General features: G+C 38.0%; 1 protein-coding gene across 19 annotated transcripts in view; it reads right to left on the reverse strand.

The window, feature by feature from the left end:
* LOC135416490 (poly(rC)-binding protein 3-like) overlaps window positions 1–22076 on the reverse strand; it is a 503073-nt gene that overhangs the window by 224715 nt on the left and 256282 nt on the right. The window contains exon 4 of one of the 19 annotated variants that reach the window (XM_064659698.1): window positions 8041–8191. The exons of the other annotated variants lie outside the window; for them this stretch is intronic. The gene's annotated coding sequence lies outside the window, so the exon portion shown is untranslated. The remainder of the gene's footprint in view (window positions 1–8040; window positions 8192–22076) is intronic. 19 annotated transcript variants of the gene reach the window in all.

Here is a 22076-nt window from a genome sequence, read left to right on the forward strand (position 1 = left end):
AAAATTACAGAAAGGTCAAATCTTGATGGTAAATTGAACCCAACTCTTTTCTGGTTTTAAGACACTCAGAGCGTTTTATATTACACCCTTGGGTTCTCTGTAGTTTCTTTCAGTCACAAAAGCATTTGGCAATCACATTATAAACAGTTCAGAAAAATTCAAAATGCAGAAGCATAAATTACTTCAGACACTCTCAACCTTTAGAGAGAGAAGCAAAAAGAGGGGAGAGAGAGGTAATGTGAATGTGAGATGGGGGACATATAAAAAGGAGCAACAACATTTTACTGCCAAACTTTTGTCATGCATCCGAGTAAGAAGGGAAGAATCAAAGGGAATTTCCCACGAAGTCCAGCCTCCAAGAAATCAAATAGCAGCCATGAAACGGATGGAAATCATCATCTTAGGCAGAATTTGTCACCTTACCTATAGGTGTAAGAAATAGGTCCAAGATGGGTTGGGGTGTTGCATATAAGCCCATTTTTTCCTTACTCCTGGTGAAACGGACACCCTCAGCTTGTCAGCTCTATGTGCTCTCCATGCAATATGTTCCTGAGAGTTGCACAGGAGAAGGCAGAGAAAGTTCTCAAAAATAAGACTGGGATGCAGAGGCAGAGATAATGAAAAGGATTTTCTTCCAAGAAAACAAAAAAAAATGTCCAAAAGGCAGAAGTAACAATTTCTGCCAGTCCCACGCCTCAGGATTGCATTGATAGGAAAGTAACCTCTTCATTTTTTCAGATATGTGCCTGAACATTCAGATTCTCTATGTTTTCGATACAGCTGAGATCAAGCTATTGAAATTCCACCGGCCTTCATATTCATCCTCCATGAAACTGATTTTATTAGCCCTATTTTGTATTTAAAAAGCAGTCTCACTAAGGAGTCCCTCTTGAATCAGGAGTCCCATTTTGGGAGAAATTGCAAAAATGTTCACTGAGAGAAGAATTTTCACCCCAAATAGGCAGACAAATGAAGATTAATTGCTCCCACAGGCAGAGAGGGATGAAGAATCGACTTCTATTGGAAAAAAGAGTTTTGGAAAAACATGGCTCTTAGTGAGTTATGCTTTTCACATTCCAGCTCCATAACCAAACCAACAAAGCACGTTTTTTTTTTTTCTTTTTTTTTATTAAGCAGGCAAGTAAGCAAGCCAGCCCCTTTTAACCACACTTCCTTCTAGATAAATGCTCACCTAGAAGTTTCCACCACATTCCATCCCCAAATCATTTTCCTACATCACATACCTGAGCAATGAGAAGTCTGAAAAATCATAGTATCATAGAGCGGTTTGGATTGGAAGAGATCTTAAAGATCATCTGGTTTCAACCCCCTGCTATGGACACATTCTCACCTTATGCCCTTTTTCTTCATTTATCTTATATCATCAAGGTACATTTCTCTAAGGAATGTCTAACACTGTGTTTCATATCTCTTAAACAAAAGTGAAATATCCTTACTATAAGTATCAACGGAGTTACAAGTAAGGTCCACCACTAATACAGAAGAAGGAAAGATGTATGAAAGTTGCACTGTCTTGGCAACTTTTGGTATCTGAATGCTCAAGATGCTGCCAGAGGTGATCTAATTCACATATGTTAGTGAAACAGAGATAGTAATAATATTCCAAAACAAGTCCCAAGCCTAGAAAAGTAAGGCAAACCAACATCTGTGACAGTGAACTGGAGTCCCTTTCCTGTGGTGCTGGACAAGGTGGGAGCAGCAGTTAATTACCAGTACTTTTTTGCATCATAGGAAGAAGGCCTTCAGAATAGGATTACGAAAGAAGGGTAAATTTTTTTAACAACTGTAAACTAGAACATAAAGACATGGCATAACAATGTGTTGCTAAACCATTCAAAATGCTTGATTTGCACACAAACAGCAAATCTGAGATTAGCAAACTTCCTCTGGATTTGTTACGGAGATCAAAGACTCAGAAGTTCAAACACAGAGCTTTGAAAAACGAGTTGGTAGATGTGGTTGCATGGCATACTGAATTCAGGCCAGAAGCCTCAACCTTGGCCCACCTGATCTGCAAGTATAGACACTTTCTCTTAAACTGTGGTGGTGGTATCAGGTCCTCTGGTTGCAAACAGCAGAGGCAGAGTACACACACACACACACACGCAGACACGGAGTAGATGTTTGGACAATAATTTACAAGTGACAGATGAGTGTCACTTGTGCAGTTAGAAAGGCACTTTGTGATTACTACACTTGCTGCTTTAGGTACTTCACATGACAAAGCACTGGCTGAGTTAGGAGAAGCAGCAATTACTCAGCCAGCAGTGGGAAAAGTGGCAAGGAAAGAAAAGAGTAGTGCAACTACTTTACTAAGAGCTTGGGCAGGGCACTTTGGGATTACAGTATGCTGGCCTTTTCAAGGACTAGTGACAACTCCTAGTGTCACCAGCTTTCCTAACAGCAGTAGGACAACACGTCACCAATATTTGCACAGTTATAGAGTAGGTTAGGCCTGGCCATGGGCTTAACAGTCAGTACCAATCTATACAAATATCATGCACCTGATTGCTTCAGCAGTCAGCTGATAATTTCTTAAATGGGACCCCAGCAGTGAGGTCAGATTGGCAATAAGTATGCTCAAACCAAACTGCTGCCAAGTTTAAGGTCTTGCTTCCCATCTGTTCTCCCCTGCTCCTTTCATCCGCTATCCCACAGCCAGCCCTGTGACTCATCTCGTTTCCTTGTACTGGGTCTGTCTATCTTTTTGCTGGGTGAGTTTTCTAACAGGTCAGGGGAACAAAGCATTTCAAGGAGTGCCTGGGCAGGCAGTAGAGCTGGCCCAAGGTACTGAACAGAACTGTGTGACCAGGACAACAAGGGAAGATGAAGGAAAAAAAGTACAATAACATCCCCTCTCAGTGGCTGTGGGAAGCTGTTAGATCAGTTCAAGGCTTATTTCTTTCACACCTTCAAATACACTTCCATTACAATGTAAAGACATGACTTGTTACAGTGTGCTGACCCTGTTTGAGGGCTCCAGAGCAGATGATGCCCATGCACAGGTGACAGGGTTTTAAGCAAGTGGAAAAAGGTCAGGGGAGGGCTAGTAATCAATGTGTCTGGGCATGAATTTAACATGCGGTATAAAGAAAGGTACTCTACCAGGGACCAGAGATATATGGAGAGCTAATGGGATAAATTCACAATCAGATGTACAGCTGACTGATCAAGAAGTGCAGGAAAGAGATGAAAGTATAAGGGGAAATAGCAAAGAGAAAAACACTACAAAAGCATACATAAATGCATACAGAGGAGGAAAGTGAAAAGAACATCTGAAAACCAATCTTCATGTACCATGAAGCTTTTACCACCAAAATAAACTTTTGGGTGCTAATGCACTGCCCTTCTTCTCCTTTTTCTCATGCCAGCATAAGCTAACACATAGCTATTAGAGTGTGTCCAAAGGAGAGCAATGAAGACGGTGGAAGACTTTGAGGGGAAGCTGTATGCGGAGCAGCTGAGGTCACTTGGTCTGTTCAGCCTGGAGAAGAGGAGACTGAGGGGAGACTTCATCACAGTTTACAACTTCCTTGTGAGGAGAAGAAGAGGGGCAGGCACTGATCTTTGTGGTGGCCAGTGACAGGACCCGAGGGAATGGCCTGAAGTTGTATCAGGGGAGGTTTGGGTTGGATATCGAAAAAGGCTCTTCACCCAGCGGGTGGTTGGGTGCTGGAACAGGCTCCTCAGGAAAGTGGTCACAACACAAAGCCCGAGAGAGTTCAAGAAGTGTTTGGATGATACTGTCAGGCATATGGTGTGAATCTTGGGGATGGTCCTATGCAGGGCTAGGAGATGGACTCGATCATTGTGGGACCCTTCCAACTCAGCATATTCTGAAATTCTGTGAAATAAGCAGAAAACTGATGACTTCCAGAACCTCATCATCTTCTACTTGCCTACATGTCAATAACTGAATCCCTTTAAGGCCACAGAGACTTGAAATAAGCAAAGCTAGAGAAACAAAAAAAGAAAAAAGTGTGCAAATATAAAAGGCTAACATTTCGCTGGTTTTGTGAAGTGTCTTAAATAAGTACATTTTATAAGACTTACTGGATTTTTTAATGACTAGAATTAAAGGAAGTATTGTTCTTGCAAGGGGTACTTTGAGAGACAAGCAGTGTCTGAACCACTGGCCCGGAACCATGGACTGAAGGACACCATCTCCCTTCGTGTATAACACAACTTCATCATCTGGATTCTGATGGAAGCTCATTTACAGAGTGGCAGCTTTGATGTTGTAATTACAACATTAACAGGTAGTAAGCTGTTAAAAAGAGGAATTAAAATGAATGTGCCTGATACTCAAGGATTATTTCTCAAATGAAATACAAGGGAGAAATATTCATATTTCAGTAATTACGGTAACATTCTATGAATAGCTTCCCTCAGTATATTACCTACGTTCTGAATCAAAAACAGCCTTATGTGGCTGATGACAGCAAAGCTGAACATGGTCTTTGCCTAAGCAATAATGGTTCTTTCACATACTTGGCACTTCTGAAAGGAAGATGAATTCTGGCAACCAGATCTGTTTTCCTTAACAGATGTTTCAAAATATGGTAATGAGGTGTGGGTTTCCTAGGCTGTCAGCTGGAATTCACTAAGCAGGAAATAGAATAAAATGGATCTGACTCAATTAGTCTTTTGACTTTAAACCTTTAAAGACTACATTAGATTTTATATTAATTTTACAAAACACTGCTTGCAATAAATTATGTAATAGTACATGCACCTCTGCTAATACAAATTACTCTCAACCTTTCCTCCACTAATTCATAACTGTGTGTGACAGATATCATGTCTATTTGAAGAGTTTCAGAGTGAGTCTGGCATCCAGAACACTACCACATCCCTCAAATAAAAAAATAAAATTAAAAAAAGTCAGAAGAAACACATTTTTGTGACATATTCAGTCAAACTACAGTTTGAAAAATGCAACACATTTTTAGATAGTAAACAAAATTCATACTGAACTCTAATCTTAAGTAATTTCTTAAACACAGCTTTGTCTTTATACTGATGAAAGCTGTACTAATGAAGGACCAGTTAGAATTACATGTCTAGCAGAGAGATGAAAGAGAATGACTCTCTTAATTAAAAGTTGAATCACGTTTAAATTTTCCACTTACAGTAGTTGCCAAACTCTGCTTTCCTGCATTTTTCTAGAATAACTCTCATGTACATCTCAGGAGCAAACTGTATCATGACAGTGGATATATTACATTCGCATACCTACAACATAAACAGTTGAGAAACACAAAAGAACCTTCAACTTCCAGCATTATTACCCATGTAAATGATGAATTTGTGTGCCAGATGTTATATGTCAGACATTATTAAGATTGGTCTTTGGTTAGCAGTCAAAAAAACCTACACTGAATCCTGACAACGCAGAAAGAACTAGTCATTTTCAGCCAATGTGCCTTATTAGAAAGCCAATAATGCTGGTAGCTGTATCAGTAACTTTGTAACTGGCAGAACTCACAGCTTTCCCAATTGTTAGGGCTACCTGCCAATTCTTCTTAAAAAGCCCAGAAGAGAAGGGAAAATAAACAACTGGGTTGTCATTTTCTGCCAGTCTGCAGCTGAATTTCCCCCACACAATCACATCACCCAATTTCAGACACAACTGTTCAGATATTTCCATGAATGAAGTTAAAGAAAACTTCACGGGTCTGCAATTTCAGGCAATTCAGGTGATTGTTCCCTGAGAAATTGTAGCATCTCATACACTGGAAGAGTAAGGTGCAATTTGCAAGATTGGTGGGTAAAGTTTTGTGTCAGAAATATGCTCCTTATTCTTATGCAAATCCTCCCAAAGTTGGCCAAACTATGAAAATGTGAACTACTGCTATGAAAATGCTTACGCACTTCTAGGAGGTTTCTCAGAGCTAGGTAAAATGCCTGAACCTCTTGCTCTTACTAAGAAAGCTCCATTCTTTCCCTGTTCCTGTCTACGACTGAAGACTGAACTTACCACCTGATGTATCCACCTGAGCACTGCAGGAGTCATTGCTCCACCAGGGGGAGAGAGGGACAAACCTCCTTCACCGCCTTGAGCTGAAGTAGTACAGGACAGTGTAATGGATGACATTGAGCCTACCTCTTCTTCACCATCACTTAGCATACAGAAGCTTCTGGACTTAAATATGAGGAAAGAACAAATTTAACATTGTTAGAGGTTTATTTGGGTCTCATTGTAAAAGTTACTTGTGCTGTTCACCACGACCTCTTGGGTACTTTTTTTAAATGTTCTTAAAAGCAGCTGGAGGGTGTTCTTCATTATCTCTAGAGTTTATTGTGAAGATAAATCCATTGAGGACTTTGAAGTCACCAGATGGAAACTACAAAAATAAGTAAACCAGCAGCTTCTAATAAACATATTTGTTCTATGGTGAACATGACTCCAGAGGAGGAGGGTTTATTTATAAAATAAAAAGAAATATTTTGCTTTTATTTTGCTTTTTTAACTGACTATATAAAAGCAAGTGTATGTGCACATGTATACCTACAGATAGATGGGGATAACCTATATAATAAATTTAATTATAATAAAAATCAAAACTTTGATGTCAATCTGGTAGTTTCCCTCAGTCTTCCATTAAATAATTCCTTCCACTCCCTACAGAGTTAGAATTACCCTTATAAAGGAGAATTTGAAAGACAATGGCAAAACAGGTTTGTTTTTTCTCTCTGCTGCTTGTAGAAAAGACAGTAAAATGCAGTTTCATTATCACCATAGACATTTTCTGCTGAGACATACTTGTATTGACCTGGAAGAAGCAAGTAGTCAAGCTTATGTCTTAAGTTTGATGTGTACAATAAATAATGGTTAACTGTAAAATACAACTGATATATGCCTCATAAGCAGGTCTTTATTTTCTTGAGTGGTTTAAAACTTACCTATTGCTAATGGCAGAGCTTATCTATAGTAAGTTGTTTTTACTCTAGTTTTTGCCAAATGTTCATACCTAGCAGCCATTTTCTTTTTCAGACTATGTTAAGTTGTTAATCCCTCCCAGTTTTGGACAGATAATTTTCTACACACTAGCTGGATAGCAGGCACAAGACACGATCCATGATCATCAAAGCAGAGCTTCATGCGGCTGAAACAGCACACATTTCAATTCCATCACATATAGCAGTGGTCCTTCTGAGGCAAGAAAAGTTCTTACCAAAAGTGTCTCATATTTCTGTAGATATAAAAGTACCCTTTTTGGACTTCACAGTCCACCATTTCCTGCAATCACTGCAAAATTTATGTTGAGTAGAACTGCAAAGCCTTCCTGAAGAAACCAGAAGCAAACTGAGTTTTCATCACCTCCTTAAACAAACTAACAAAACTCGTTCACTAACAAAACTTGTCTACACCATTACCTAGTGTTAAAGAAAACAGCAAAATAAAAGTAAAGCCTCTGGATCTGAGAAATTTCCATAGTTGCCATCACAAGACACAGGACTTGCTTAAGCTCTGAAATCAAGAAATGCTTTACACATTAATGGTTTACACTATTATTTGCTATCCCCATCCATATTTTACACATTCATCAACAATTTTGCTTCAGCAGCAGCTGCAAGTTCATGAAAACACTGGAATGAGCTGACACTGTGGTTCAAAGGCATTCCTTTTTACAGGTGTTTTACTACATTTTGGATGTTTCACTTATACTGGTGTGCTTGCCTCCTCAACATTATGAGGCTTGCAGTCTAAACATTTATGTTCGCATCCACTCACCTGTCTTTCCCAGCCACACTCTTTCCTTGATCATTTTACCAATAAGTCATTCAAAAACTGAAGTTTCTTGCATTGAATGGTCTGTGATATTTGAAAGACTACTGCCAGATTGCTCCATGCTGATGTAGCTATCACAGAGCAGCCTCCTAATGCCTGGCTGAGTGCAAAGCGGTAATTAAATCCACCTTATTTAGAAAAAGCTTTTGATTACCATCACTAGCACCAGATCAGAAATTCAGTTTTGTTGATTAATGCACAAGGAATCATAAAAGTCTCACTACCTTGGACCTGATTTTAGAGAAAAGATTTCTCTTCCTCTGCCTGTCTTTAGCCTTTCTTCACATTGTCACTGGTTCCTGCTGTGCAAAGCAGCACTCTTCATTTCTCTGTATCCCAAGGGTTGTCAAAGAGATGTAGTTCTTGTCATTCTTTCTGAAAGTGAGATATGATTCCTGTATTAGAACACTACCATTGCACAACTAAAAGTACTGGCTTGTGCTCTGAAAACACCTGCCAGAGGCAGTGCCACGTTACTGAAAATTTTCAGATAACTGCCAGGGACCATTCTAGTGCCAGAATTTCCACTCTATCACACAAATTTGGGGATGGCCATAGCAGTCAGCATCTGGTCTGCAGGGCTGTCTACTCAGTGCCTTTATTTCATAATAGAGCACTACCTTTCCCATTTTCCTAAGGAAGGATGAACCTCCTGACTCCATGCTCTACCATGTTGCTAAAAATTCACACCCTTCTCCCGGGTGAATTTTGATTTTCTCACAGTTCTCAGGAACATGTCTCACACCTGTTCTCACTTCCTTTTGTTCAGTGGTAAGTATGACGTATTGCTTGTCTTGAATACAGTGCCATGCAAGTGCACACCCGCAGACCTTAATACCACAAGGCAAACAAGCATAATTCTCAGATTCACATACTTTTTGTTTCCTTTAACAAACAAACAGACACCATCCCTATGCCACAGATGAATTTATTAAAAAATTTAACCATAGGAGCATGGTTGGTGTGGAGACATCTCCTGACATCGTCCCAAAATCTAATGTTTAAAACACGATCTAAATTACTTATTTTGTTGTTCGCATTCACAATTCTGTTAAAGACTATTTTGTATCTGATCATAAATATTAAACAGAGTTCAGTCAGGGCATTAATTTCTGATTTCATCTGTGGATTGTAACAACCAACTTTTCATACAGAAAGAATAGGGTTCACAGGTACATATTTAAGTTGCTGCTTTATTCCTCACACTAGTATGCAGAACAGAAAGAGAAAATTGAAAGCTCAGTTTCATGTAGTAGGCACTTCAGGTCAAGAGGAAACTCAGGTACAAAGAGAAATGAAAGCAAACTTACAGTCTTTCTTTAAGCTTATGGTTCTTGACTGTTCACAATAAGAACTGACTAAGGTATGATCCACCAGTGATTTTCAATTATAAGCTGCTTCGTGATTTTTTTAAAAAAATCAATTAAATATTTAGAGTTTCAAATGATTTGACTCAAAAATAAACTAAAAAAATCACAAATATGCTGCCAACACTTTTTAACAGTGCATTAAATAACATAACTAACATCTTACATATTCTTTTCATTAACTTATCATCTTCCTAGTGCAACAGGGTGCCCAGTTCAGAAACAGATTTTCCTCTCCTTAGATTAAAATATGATAACCATAAAAGACAATGTTTATTCATTAGAAAAAGTAGTCTGAAAAACATGTTTCCATATCTGGAGGCGAGTATAAGATTGTGATCATTCTCACTTCCTAAGAAAAAACAACCAAGAACTGTTTTCTCCCAAATTCTCTTTCATCCAGCTGCACTTTACTCGTATCTTAGAACAATGTTACTCAACCAGTGACTGAAAAGATGTTGGAAACTGGTCCAACAAGTAATCAAAAAAGCCTTCTGTTTTTAATCAAAGATTTAAAAACATGGCATGCATGTTTCCACTCATTACTAGTAAACAAACAGAAACAGGGAAATAATAATGTAAGGGACCTTAAACAACCTTTTTTTCTGTTTAGTTGTAAATTAAATATGGCAACTAATATGCTGTCCATCTGTTGTTTTCAAAAATATTTTTGTGGCTCTTGGATTTGTTTCTGATAGGGCAAGTTATCTACTTTGATTTAAAAGGAGTGAGAAATTGCATCACAAAGGAACAGTACTTTTGAGACAGGTTCTTTCCCTAGGATTGAGCTTACCAATTGCCTCCGGGGGATCACTACAAGAGAAAATTACTGTAATTTTTGAATTTGATTTCAAATTCTCAGGAAAGTTATGGAAAGCAGAGGCAGTTTTAATTTGCACTTGGCATATCTTGCATCATTGAGGAATTGCGTTAAATCATCATTTTCTATTTATTGATTTCCAAGAGTTCGGATTTTTGTGCTGGTCTAAATTGCAATACTGAATTACATATCAAATTGCTACAAACTAGCCAAAAGAGGATATCACCTAGCCAGATCACTTGGAAATAATTTTTTTTTGGTGATACACACAAAAGAGAAACTAACTCCTAAAGAGAGTTTTCTTAATTAGATTTATTCTGCAGATTCATTTTCTTAAGCTGAAGTGATACATAAATGGGTAGCAAAAATTAAAACTGAAGTTTTCAGATATGAATAAATTTGTATTAAACTTATAGTTGCCCAGCACCTACTTAAACACCCTCGATTCACAAGTTGCCTGTATCCTTAAAACTTTTGTTAATTAAAAGGGCCCAGAAAACTTCTCATTGCTCAGTCTGTTCTTCTCCAGTCTGCTACTGTGTTGGTAGAGATGCTTCCCTGAACCCTGCGGAAGGAAAAGTAACCATAAGAAAAGCAAATTTTATTGCTTCCTGCCATGAATGGCATGGTAGTAGGATTGTTCAGAAATTGAGAAGTTATTATCAGGGCTTGAACTAAAAGGGAAGAAAAGGAGAGCTGGGTTTGATCAGCGCAGCAGAGAAGCTGCAAGTCTTCACTAGGTTCTTCTAGCGGTAGAAGTGCCTGTCAACTGACCGACATGTTACATGTTCATTCAGTCATGCCTCCCAGGCTGCTGGTGTTGCACTACAGAAGAACTGTCATTGTCCTTTCCAACTCCAGGTCCATGAACACCATGTCAATCAGAGAATACAAATCACTGTCCTAAATAAAACTGACCAATTCCACAATTCTTGTTCTCTGAAGTACTCTCATTGACCTCATTATTGCATTTAGGTCTTAACCTTTTCATCATACGCAAGCAATGAAAACAGTATAAATTTAGCTGAGATGAAAGGGGAAAAATTCTGTGAGATAAAGTGACTGGACTTCTATCCAGTACAGGAATTTATTAATAAGCAACAAGCTGAATGCATTACTTCTATACCTTTGAAAGATATATAAACACACACATGCTGATAAAACACAAAACCCCTACTCTGTAATCTTAATTCAGTTTTCAGTTTATAACAATCTGTATTCTTCAACAGCATATCTTATTTTTGGAACATCTACATATGTAGACTCAAATATGAGAAAATAATAAATTTTGAATATGTACATTCAGCAAGAAAGTCAGGAGTGACAATGCTCTCAGTAAGAAGGAGTCACAGTCATTACACTGTGAATGTATCTGTCATCCTGACATCTAGCTTTGCTTAATTACTTATATAATATCTTTATGGGACAGTTTAGAAACATCCCATTTCATCCAAACTGACATTTTCTCAGAGTGAGCCTGTATTGTTAGTATTATCTGAGAAATATAATAAAAGGACAGCATGAAAAGCATTGCTTCACATATAATCATTGTGTTATAGTTTCATTACATCTCATGCTCTGTTAATTCAAGTGACTGGCATTCTAGTCTAACCCTCTTAAGATATTTAAGAGTAAGAAGAGGCATATTCTGAAGCTCTACCCAAACAGCTGCATTTTGATTTGACCTGACCAGCAACAACACACAGTTTTGAGATAAAAGCCAACCCCCCACCATTTTAATTGAAAGAAGAGCTGGAATATCTTGTTTCAGAAACACCAAGGCATTGCCCGAACCTGGAGGCAAAGGTGCAAATAGGTGAGAAAGGAAAATAACATCATCAAAATACCTCCAAGTTTCAAAACTCTCTGATCTGAAATGCATATGAAGTTTCATGTATATCGGCATGATAAGGTAGTCTAAACAATTTTAGCTTACTTATGCCTAATAGAAAACTGAGACCTCGGGATTAGTATTTTCTGAATATGCAGTTAAAATGCTCTACAAACTTAACTGGAATATAAGTTTCAGAGCTGAGTGAGAAATGTTTCACAATGTGTCTTTCCCCATTAGTATATTTACAAGCTGTTTCAGTTTGCAAGCCTGAGTGCATAGCTTATGAGAAGAAAAAAAGATTACAGTTTTAGAGTGAAGGCAAGTTACTCTATGTTTATTTCTTTTAGTTACATGAGACTAAATCCATCTACTCGTCTAGGAAACATGAAATATTTACTCTTGTGTGTAAGAAAACCAGAAAGTTTTGAGGTTTCCACTGCACTTCACAACCTTTGTACAATGAATCCCAAGGGAAAAGCTGGGGCAGTTTGCAAAATCCTCAGCAGCAAAGATGCCACCACTGAAGCTTACCATGCTCCTGGCATGACGAATCCCTCAACAGTCTACACATACCTCCTCTTCAATGAGAATCTCACCATGGCTGCTGCCGTGTAACTCAAAGGAACTGCAGGAGGACACTTCTGTCAGCCCATTCCTCTGAAGGGGAATATCTTTAGTGAAAATGATGGGAAACCAAGTATTGGACTGTACAAGTATCCATCAACACTAAGCTTTGCAGTCAGCAGCACAGAGCATTGAAGAGCAATACTGGTGAACAATAAGGGAGAGAAAGCAGGTGACATTTGCTTTATGTTTTCTCTAAAAATAACCATAAACCCCATAGCTATTAAACTCCACAGAGAAATGAATAGCTTTATGAAGCATCAGTAACAGTTGAGACTTTAAGGCAGGAAAGATATTAACTGACCTCCTGGGTAATATTTCTGGCATTACTTTTGCTCATTCTAGAGGTCCAGTGAATATCAAGGAAACATTTAAAGCTCTGTGATCTTCTTCCTGTTTTATACTGTCCCTTTTACTTTCATAAAGTTATCAGCTACCACCGTGCAGAGCTTGAAAGAGGACTCTCAGGAGACTACCGATACCATCTTCTAACTATCCAGAAAATCAGTGATGTGGGATGTCAGAACACGCTAAAGAAACTGGAACTGGGCTAGCAGTAAAGTATGCTAAAGACATTATTTTCTAATGATGATGCAATCATTAGCTTCAACAATTAACAAAAGGTCATTACCTTAGATACAAGAGCAGATGTTAAATTACCTGTGACGTATACAAAGATACTACTATTTTCTATTTAAAGCTATATTCTCCACTTTTAAGCCTGTCACTGTGGAATTTGCTTTGACCAATTCAGCAAAGAACTTCAGTGAAAACAGTAACAGTTAATAGTGGGGAACTGGCATATGACTGGAAGCAAAGCCTGAAAGCCCACTAACTGTTAATCAAAGTCTGCTAGAGCACACTCTGAAACAGAGCTACCATCTGCCATGCTTAAGGACAAGAGCAAGAAAGCAAAAGCCATTTTTTTTTTTTAAATATTTCCCACCACACACACAGGCAGGAGAGACAGGGGAAGGAAATGAAACATGATGAAGTGCTGACACAACACAACCAAAGACTCGGCACAGTGATGAATGCCTTCAAGCCTGCAGAACAACAGAATGTGACCTTTGGGCTTTGTTTCCCATCCGGCTCTTTGAGGAAGCTACAGGGCAAAACACGTGTGTTGAGGGAGTGCAGTGTCTGCACAGCACCTCAGAGAATTCTTGATTCCCTGGTCCATAGATCTTCAGGAGTCTAGCACTGTAAAATTGATTTCTCATTGCTGTTTTAATTCTGCTACCTGTCTTCTTTCTACTGAACTCCGAAAAATTGTAAGCGTGTTTAACTGCAACAGCTCCGAAGACCTTTGTGAGAGAATGAAGGTAAATGATAAAGTCATTGAAAAGATCAGACATGAAAAATATCTTCTGCAAAACTAACTGACAGTTTGAGACAGTGAACATTATTTAAGATAAAAAGAAGGATGCAGAATCAGATATAGTATAATTTAAAAGTCTTTCTGTGACAACTGTTCTAATATTACAAAAATATGAAGAATAATGAATGATCCTACTCAATGACACCCTTGAGAGAAAGGAATGCCTAGACATATGAAGACACTTGTTATTTCCTTTCTGTATTTACCTCTTACTTCCTTCTTGTCTTGGTGTGGGTCATAGGGCTGACACTGACCACTAAAGAATATCAGAGTACAAGAACGGCTGAACTGCCAGGGCCTTTCTGACAAAGCTACATATCCCATCCAAATCAGCACTTGAGTCTAAGTATGTTTTTTCAATTATATGTGTTTAAGAAAGTTATATGCTTCTTTTTTTTCCCCTCTCTTTAGGTTTCTGGTTCTACACATCTAAGATACAGATAAAATTATACCTTTCTGTCCTGACAAAAAGCTGTAAAATGTAGGCCTGCTTTCATAACTATCAGAATTCTGTAAAATTGCACTGGGATGCTGTTACATGCAAAACCAGGTAGGGGCCATATAAGAGCAAGAGGGTGTTGAAAAAATGAAGCTACTAGATGATACAGTTCTGTCAGACAGAAACAGGACTGTATTCTGCCTTTAATATCAGCCTACTAAAATTATAGAATAAAAAGATAAGACTAAGGCTACGTGCACTTCTTATTGCGTACTCATATGTATATATGACATAGATAAAGGACCATACTGCCAAAGCCTGTCCATCTTTCTGACTTTATTAGTGATCTGATGGAAGACACTAACCCTGTTTGGACACCTTGCATTACTTATCTGTGCCACAAGTACACTGCTCACTTGCTTGAAGAAAACACAAGGTGCTTAAAACCCAGTTTAGCAGCCACTCCAAATTCAAATATTTATGTATGTTGAACAGTTTAAAATATTTTGTTGTGTAGTTTCTGAGCTAACTTCAGAGTTGGGGATTAAAAAAATAATAGATAAAGATAATGAATGTATTCATTCATACAGAAAGGCCACACATGTCCTGTGGTCAGAGACAGAAAACATCTCTGATGTCTTGTCACTGCCCAGCCACTTCAACAAGAGCAGCACGCAGTGACAAGGAGTATTATGAAGTCCTATAACTGTTGAGCAGTTCAGAGGAGAGATCAGAAGGACCTGTAGAACAAATGCAGATAACTTTTACCCCTAGCACTCTGTTTTGCTATCTTGCTTTAATCTAACTGTTCTTTGCTGCAAAAATACCTGAGACAGTGAGCCTTAGGCTGCTACACAAACATGAATCCACTGCAGGGACAGTCCCAGCGGACAAAGTGCTACACCACACACAGTACATGCTCCCTTTTGCGTCATATAGGTATCAGAAAGGATATGGGAAGAAAAAGTTTGTTAATACGAGGGTGGAGAAAGGGTACAGAACAAATACTAACAGTTAAATGCTTGTTTAACAGCTCCAAATGAATCAGCTTCTGAGTTTTAGGGACATGGTGGTGAAGTAGGACCATGGCAAGATAGATACTTGAATCAGCAGCCTTTCCCCTTCTGTACATGTACAGAGACACATAGCATCTTCCAGCTGCAACTTCTGTGAGAGCAACAAGCATCAGCTCCTTTATTCTGCTTGCAGAACCTGCAAGCAGCTTTCAATCAAATGGAAAAATAGCATAAATTACAAATATTAATGTAACAAAATTTATTTAAGAATCTCCAATGATAGGGGGTGGTGAGGGATGAAGAAAAAGATGTGTGACACATCAGCATTCTCATCCCTTCTCTGTGCTTGCATTGCAGTACCTTTAAAATTAATTTTAAATTAAAAATTCCCAGTCACATGGGAAGGGAGTCATATAACAAGGGAGTTTCAGCTACATACCGTAGCTGGGAAACTAAAATGTATAGACAGTAAGACCCACTCAAGTATATGTCTCTTAAAACAGAAAGGATATTTGAAGCTGCTCTAATCGCTTTTTTGTTTCTTTATTTGTGAGACCATCTGCAGTCAGTCCGTTCACCTAAGCCTGGTCACAGCCAAAAGCCCTTTTTTTGTCGTTGTTGTTTCTGCTGCTTCTGAGATGGAATCTACCTCTTAAAAATGTTATGAAATGCACTACTCACTCACAGCTGCACCTTCTTTTCCCCAGTAGCTGTAGGATTGTTTGATGTTAATGCGATCAAGTTCTGTAGGAGGTAGCTTGTTAACACCCGTATAAAAATCATCTCATGTACAGGCAATTCATATTGATGGCTTGACAACAAAACTAGCATACTTACACTTATTTCTTGCAGTTGTTGCAATTTTTCCAGGCCTTTTTTCATTTAAATATCTCTCAATAGCAGGAAGTCATGCTGAATAAAATATCTGAGAAATGTATGTTAGAGGTGTATTAAAGTACAATCAGAGTACATTTTTCTAAATCAAGAATCTAAGATCTTCCACCATTTAGTCCCACATCTTCCACATATGTCCAGCCATGAACAGTCTCAGTGCCCCACATCTCATTAGGTTAGGCTTGAGTGTTCAGTTTGTGGGAAGAAAAGCTGTCATTCCCCAGAGAGTGGAAGGATTCCTGAGTATCTGTTTCCATCTTCTTCATGAGAAATCACTCCTTGAAAGACATGGGAAGAAGGGCAAATATTGGACCATAACAGCCATCACAGCTAATTCACCTCTAGTGTTCTGAGATCAACATATTCCAAGTTATTGTAGCTATCATGGCTTATCTCGAAGTGGCATTTATGACCATCAACCTGCAGTTGAGGATCTCATTTGCATCATCAGCTCCAAACAGGACAGTAATTTAGCCAAACACGAGCTGGCTAAACACAAAATTGGAAGTTTTAAATGTGGCTTTGAACCTCCAAAGTGCAGTAAGACCGTATTTTCACACTTTCCCCTGTTATCATGAAGGCTATTAAGTTTCTTTTTTGGCTTCTCCCAATAACTATAGATTTAAGGAAAAACTACAACTATATGTCTTGCAGTAAAGTTTCCAGAATTAATAGCATGGTATTGTACCATTTGATCACAAAAAGTTTGGATATGAAGGATGAACAAGGCATGCTGTGTGATTGTGGCCATACAAACAGACAACACTCTGCAGAAAACTTGTTCAATGTTCAAATGTTCTAAGCAGTCTATCAGAGCTATGGTTAAGCAGACATGGTGAACTAAAGAAAAAATAGCAGTAACACTTCATCTATTTAAGTGTACAGCACTTTCATTCCTAAGTATGATGGCTATTTTCTGAAGAGCCACAGCATTTCCATAGCCTCTAGAGAGGATCTCATATCTGACTGGACATGCAATTTTTTCAGGCTCAATAAAACCATATGCCAGTTTAGGTAAGGCTTTCTATACAGATTTCCATTTTTATTATTGTTGTGTATTTTTCTGACAGGCTTTTGAATACTTCATCAAGTATCACTCTGTGATCTTTCCCTAACATCTGAAAGTTGATGTTTCAGACAGGACATAGAAAAATTAACTGTGCTACTGTCTAAGACATTATACCGGGAAAATTATACCGGGCAAGAGATCAGAACAGATGATGACATTTCTCTCCCAAAATCTTCTAGATGCATTTACAAAATCTAAAGCTGAAGAACTAACACAAAATGTCAGATCTAATTTAGAAAGTTCAGCATCTAAAAAGTTATTTTTACCATTTCTCAGGTGTTCTGTAGCTCAACTGCATTCGGATGGAATGGTCTTTGCTAATGCTATCTCCTACAAATGATCACCATTTTACATTTAAACTATTAATAACAAACAACAAAGCAGGACCTTCTGCTTGATTTACTATATCAGCAACTTCAGATATGTCCTTGCAATAAAGTATGTGCAGAAGCAGCTTGTCTTTCCAGAATGCATTCAGACACCTTGCTGTGTGTCAGTGGTGGTAAATAAGACATAAAAGTAGAGAATTTACACAACCTACCATTTATTTTCTCCAGATGAAGTATACATATATACATCCTTTTCATGTCTACTTTGGAATAAATGAAGTTCTACCAATCCATGAAAAATTATTCCACAAGGTATTAGTTTTTGAATTCTCTGACTTTCTTCCTGAGTTTCTTTCACCCACAAACACAACCAACTATTTTTAAAGTTTGAAGCCATATTCTGACAAATTTGCACCAAGAGACAGCTGGGGACAAAATTCATGAATGTATTTTATGTCCCTGTATTCCTTTATTGATGTAGCTCATGCTTCAGAAATTGCCTTCAGTTAAACTAGCAAGCACCTTGGGTGGAACTAAGATTCTGCATCTCATAAATAAAAAAAAAAAAAAAAAGTAAGAATCTGGTTCCATAGCTGCATCTATGTATCTTTCCTCCCTATACACTCCAAATATTGATATAAGCCTATAATGGGCAGACAATAAGCACTTGGAAATGCTAACACACTCTCATTTTCTTGCCAAGCAAGGCCCTGCGCGCTCCAGAGGAAAGGGGTTTCGGATGTTGTTGACCAGTCATCATATTTTGAGCTTGACAGAAATCAAAGACTGAGGTTGGTTAATGAATAATCCTGAATAGTACAGTCAGCTAAGTAGTGTTTGCTCCTTATTATCTTCATACTACCTTTTACACATGTGAAGGATCCTTATCTTTCACAGCTTGTGAATGAGTCCCATACTTTGCAAATGCCTCTGCTAGAGCAACTGGGAGGCAAAACTACTCTCCAGTAGCTGAAGACCCAACATGCTAAAAGGATGAACTGAGTCAGTTTCTAATTTCCATGCAGTGTTTCAGTCTATTATGTACCAAAGTATATATGAAGTTTATACTTCACCCTACTTTTTTTACCAGTGGTCTTGCTGCCCTCTTGTTAAAATCTATTTTGCAGTCAAACAGGGTGTAATACTTCCATACTGAATGAATTACACTAGCCTTCCTTTTCAATTAGCAGTTAATGCTTTAAAATACCCTAGTTTTTAAAAACTGTTTGGCATTTGTATCCTGCGGGTCTCCTCTTTAAAAACACCTCTCCTCTACAATTTCTACCTGCATCTGCAGGTGATTACTTTTCTTCATTACCAGACAAACAAATTTAGGCATTAATCCCAAAGGAAGGACCATAAAATTGTTTTCAGCCTGCCTTTACATTTCTTTGCTATTTACCTCAGCTTAATCCATGAACCAATCTCCAGCTTTGCGGCTTTGCTTCCTGAACTCATGTATTAATGATATGTCAAAATCTAAAGCCCCCTGAAGAAAAGAGGTTGCCATGGGATACTGAGCGCTTAGGAGCAAAGTGTAGAAAGACGTATCCTGCTAAGAAAGGCTCCAAAGACCTTGCTCTGTCAGCCAGTATTGCTTTTTATCTCTTTAGATGAAACAAAATCACTGCTCTGGGAGGCACTGGGCATCTGTCAGCCCTGATTGCTCCATCACACTGACCATTTCAGCAGGACTGTAGGAATTAATTTGCAGAACGAAAGTTTTCTGGTTCCTCAGAAGCTCTGACTGGTGTCGGAGCTGCTCTCCAATAACATATATAGACAAATAAATTTTCTTCAGTAGTACCTGGTTGCAATTACCTTCTTCCCTCCTAGCTTTTTAAACATTTCCAAACCCATATGCAAAGAAGTCATGTGCTACAGATTAATGATGTTTATGAGGGAGAAAGGAGAATAAAGCATGAATGCTTTGGGTGGGGCTAGCCAGCCAAGTGAACACTATTTCTTCAGAGAAAAAGATGATTTTTGAAAAAGACAAGAGAATAAGAAGAGGTGAAGACTAGAAGATGTGACTGCTAAAGCATAGTTTCCAAGAGAGAGCATAGCTTCTGCCAGAAGTGTGCGCTTGGTGAGAAAAATAGAATTCTGAATAGCCTGAAGGGCTAACAAGAGAGTAGACATTCGTGACAAGTTCCCTGTGTGCATCAAAGAGCTTGGTCACTGATGTACTTAGAAGTGTTTATATAGTCCCACAGCAATGCAGTCACACCAAAATCTTCAAAATTTTAGTTTTTCTGAATACAAGTTGCTGCCACAGAGCTATAGTACATACACAGAAATGTCTTTTGACACAACCTTTAACAACATACAAGTTTACGGAAATTCAGTTCTGCTTGCAAATGATTCACAAAGGAGAAGGAAAGCTGAATTTGAGTAAAAATTTGTACTCTTTTTTTCCATCTTTTTTAGCAAATTTACCCTTTGTAAGGATAGCTATAAAGGTTTGATTGCAAACGTTGTGCATAGTGTGCTTTGTTGTTTCAAAAAGCTACCTAAGAACACAATATTCAACTGGTAAAACCAATTATCCATTTACATGTCTCATATGTTTCTGATTAATTTCTTTGTAGGAAAGCATAACAAAATTTTGCCTCTGGTTCATCAATGATATTCAGCTGAAACAGAGGTTATACTAGAGATTTCCATGCACAGCTATCTAAAGATACAGTGTCTACAGCTATCTAACCATACAGCATACAAACAGAGTCTGGTCTTCCTCTTTTGCAGTCATTTGTACAGATAGAAGTGAGGAAAAATGACCCTGGGGGGACAGCATGTTCTCCGAGAAGTGTAGTGTGTCTGCTTCACCAGTCAGTGACTGGTGGAGGTAAGAGATGTTCCCCTATTGTAATGGTTTCCAGTTGAAGACCATGCTGGATTCTGTCAGCAAGATCTATTTTATATCATGAACGCCCAATGCTAAAAAGAAAAGAAGAAACACAATATGTATTTCAGCTACACAGTACAGATAGCACTTTATAGTAGAAAAAGGAACATGGTATTATTTACCCCTGACACAAGATATAAGAAAATCCCAATGAATATACCACTGAGATGCCATCTAAAATATTGTGTTCCTGTTTCTGAAAAGTCTTTATCACAAAAAATATAGGAAATTTACTGAAAAGAGGAAAATATTATTAAAGCAGAGGACATTCTGATTTCTGGGTAAAGATTAAAATATTAATGCATGGTTAAATAAAGACTACAAAGATAGGGTGTATGAAAATCATCTTCAAGTATTAGAATGTCATAAGCAATGAAATGAGAGAGAAAATACTTTCACTTAAAGGACAAAAATTAATAATTATTGAATGATCCTAACAAGAAGCAAATTGGGGGTAATACTAGATAAGGAAACATCTCCCAGCAGTGCATTTGACTGCACCATACCACTTTTCTTCAGAAAGTGTTGAGGATCACATCCTTTAATGTAAATGCACACGCTAAGTCATCAAGTTACCCACAAGGGCAAAATAGCAGTCTAAGAGAGCTCTCTGTGCCAGCTTTCTCCTGTGAACTTGCAAGACTAAATTCAAAACCAAGGAAAAAAAAAGTATATCGAGTTCAGAACAACAAATGAGAGAAGATTCTCTAAAAATATGAGCTAAAAATTTTAGTTCTTGGTTTTATTTAGACTTTTTCTCCTCCTAGAAAGCTTCAAGTCTCATAAAAAACCACAACAGAATACACAATAATACAAAATTGCCTTTGGTGAAACATTTCTCCTTGAAAAATCTTTTTATCACAACAGTATTTTATGGGTAAGAAATCTCTTACAAATTGAAGAACCTTTCAAACCAGAATTTTTTGTTTTGAAAGCAAGCACATTGATTTTCTCTCAACTGTATTTCTTAAAAAACATGAAATGCTCATTAATTTCTTTATGGTATTACCATGAATCTACTGACTCATTTACTTTTAAATTCAAATAAATAAAAAAATAGATAGATAAATAAAAACAACAAAACAAACAGACAAAAATTATTGAAACAAGCAAAAAAATTAATCAATCTGCAACTAGTACCCAGCTCCCATTGTATGCTTTTGAAAACTTCATCCTCCTTGGTGCAAGTGGAAGCCCAATGATGCAGCCTGTTTGGTCCAGGCTGATGTTCCAGATAACCCGCACAGTTAATGCAGCATCAATTCCCACCTATAGACCAGGAAAAACCCCCACAAGGAATAATGCATTTAGGCATACAACAGCCTTGGATGAAGAATAAATTGCATCCTCATATCTTTGAATTTCACTTTGCAAGTCACCACTTTCAGATCTACTGGGAGTGGGGTTTTGAAAAACTTCCAATGACTCCTGTGAGCTGTTATGAGCCCTTGTAAAAAAAATGCATCAGCAGTCTGAGGGACTGAACACTTAAAGTGTTAGGAGGCACAACACTGTGGTCAGTTACTCAGAGTGGTAAAATGACATCTATAAACCTACAGTTCGCTTGGAGAGCAGCATA

Source organism: Pseudopipra pipra, chromosome 1, assembly GCF_036250125.1.
Source record: "Pseudopipra pipra isolate bDixPip1 chromosome 1, bDixPip1.hap1, whole genome shotgun sequence".
NCBI classification, from domain to species: domain Eukaryota; kingdom Metazoa; phylum Chordata; class Aves; order Passeriformes; family Pipridae; genus Pseudopipra; species Pseudopipra pipra.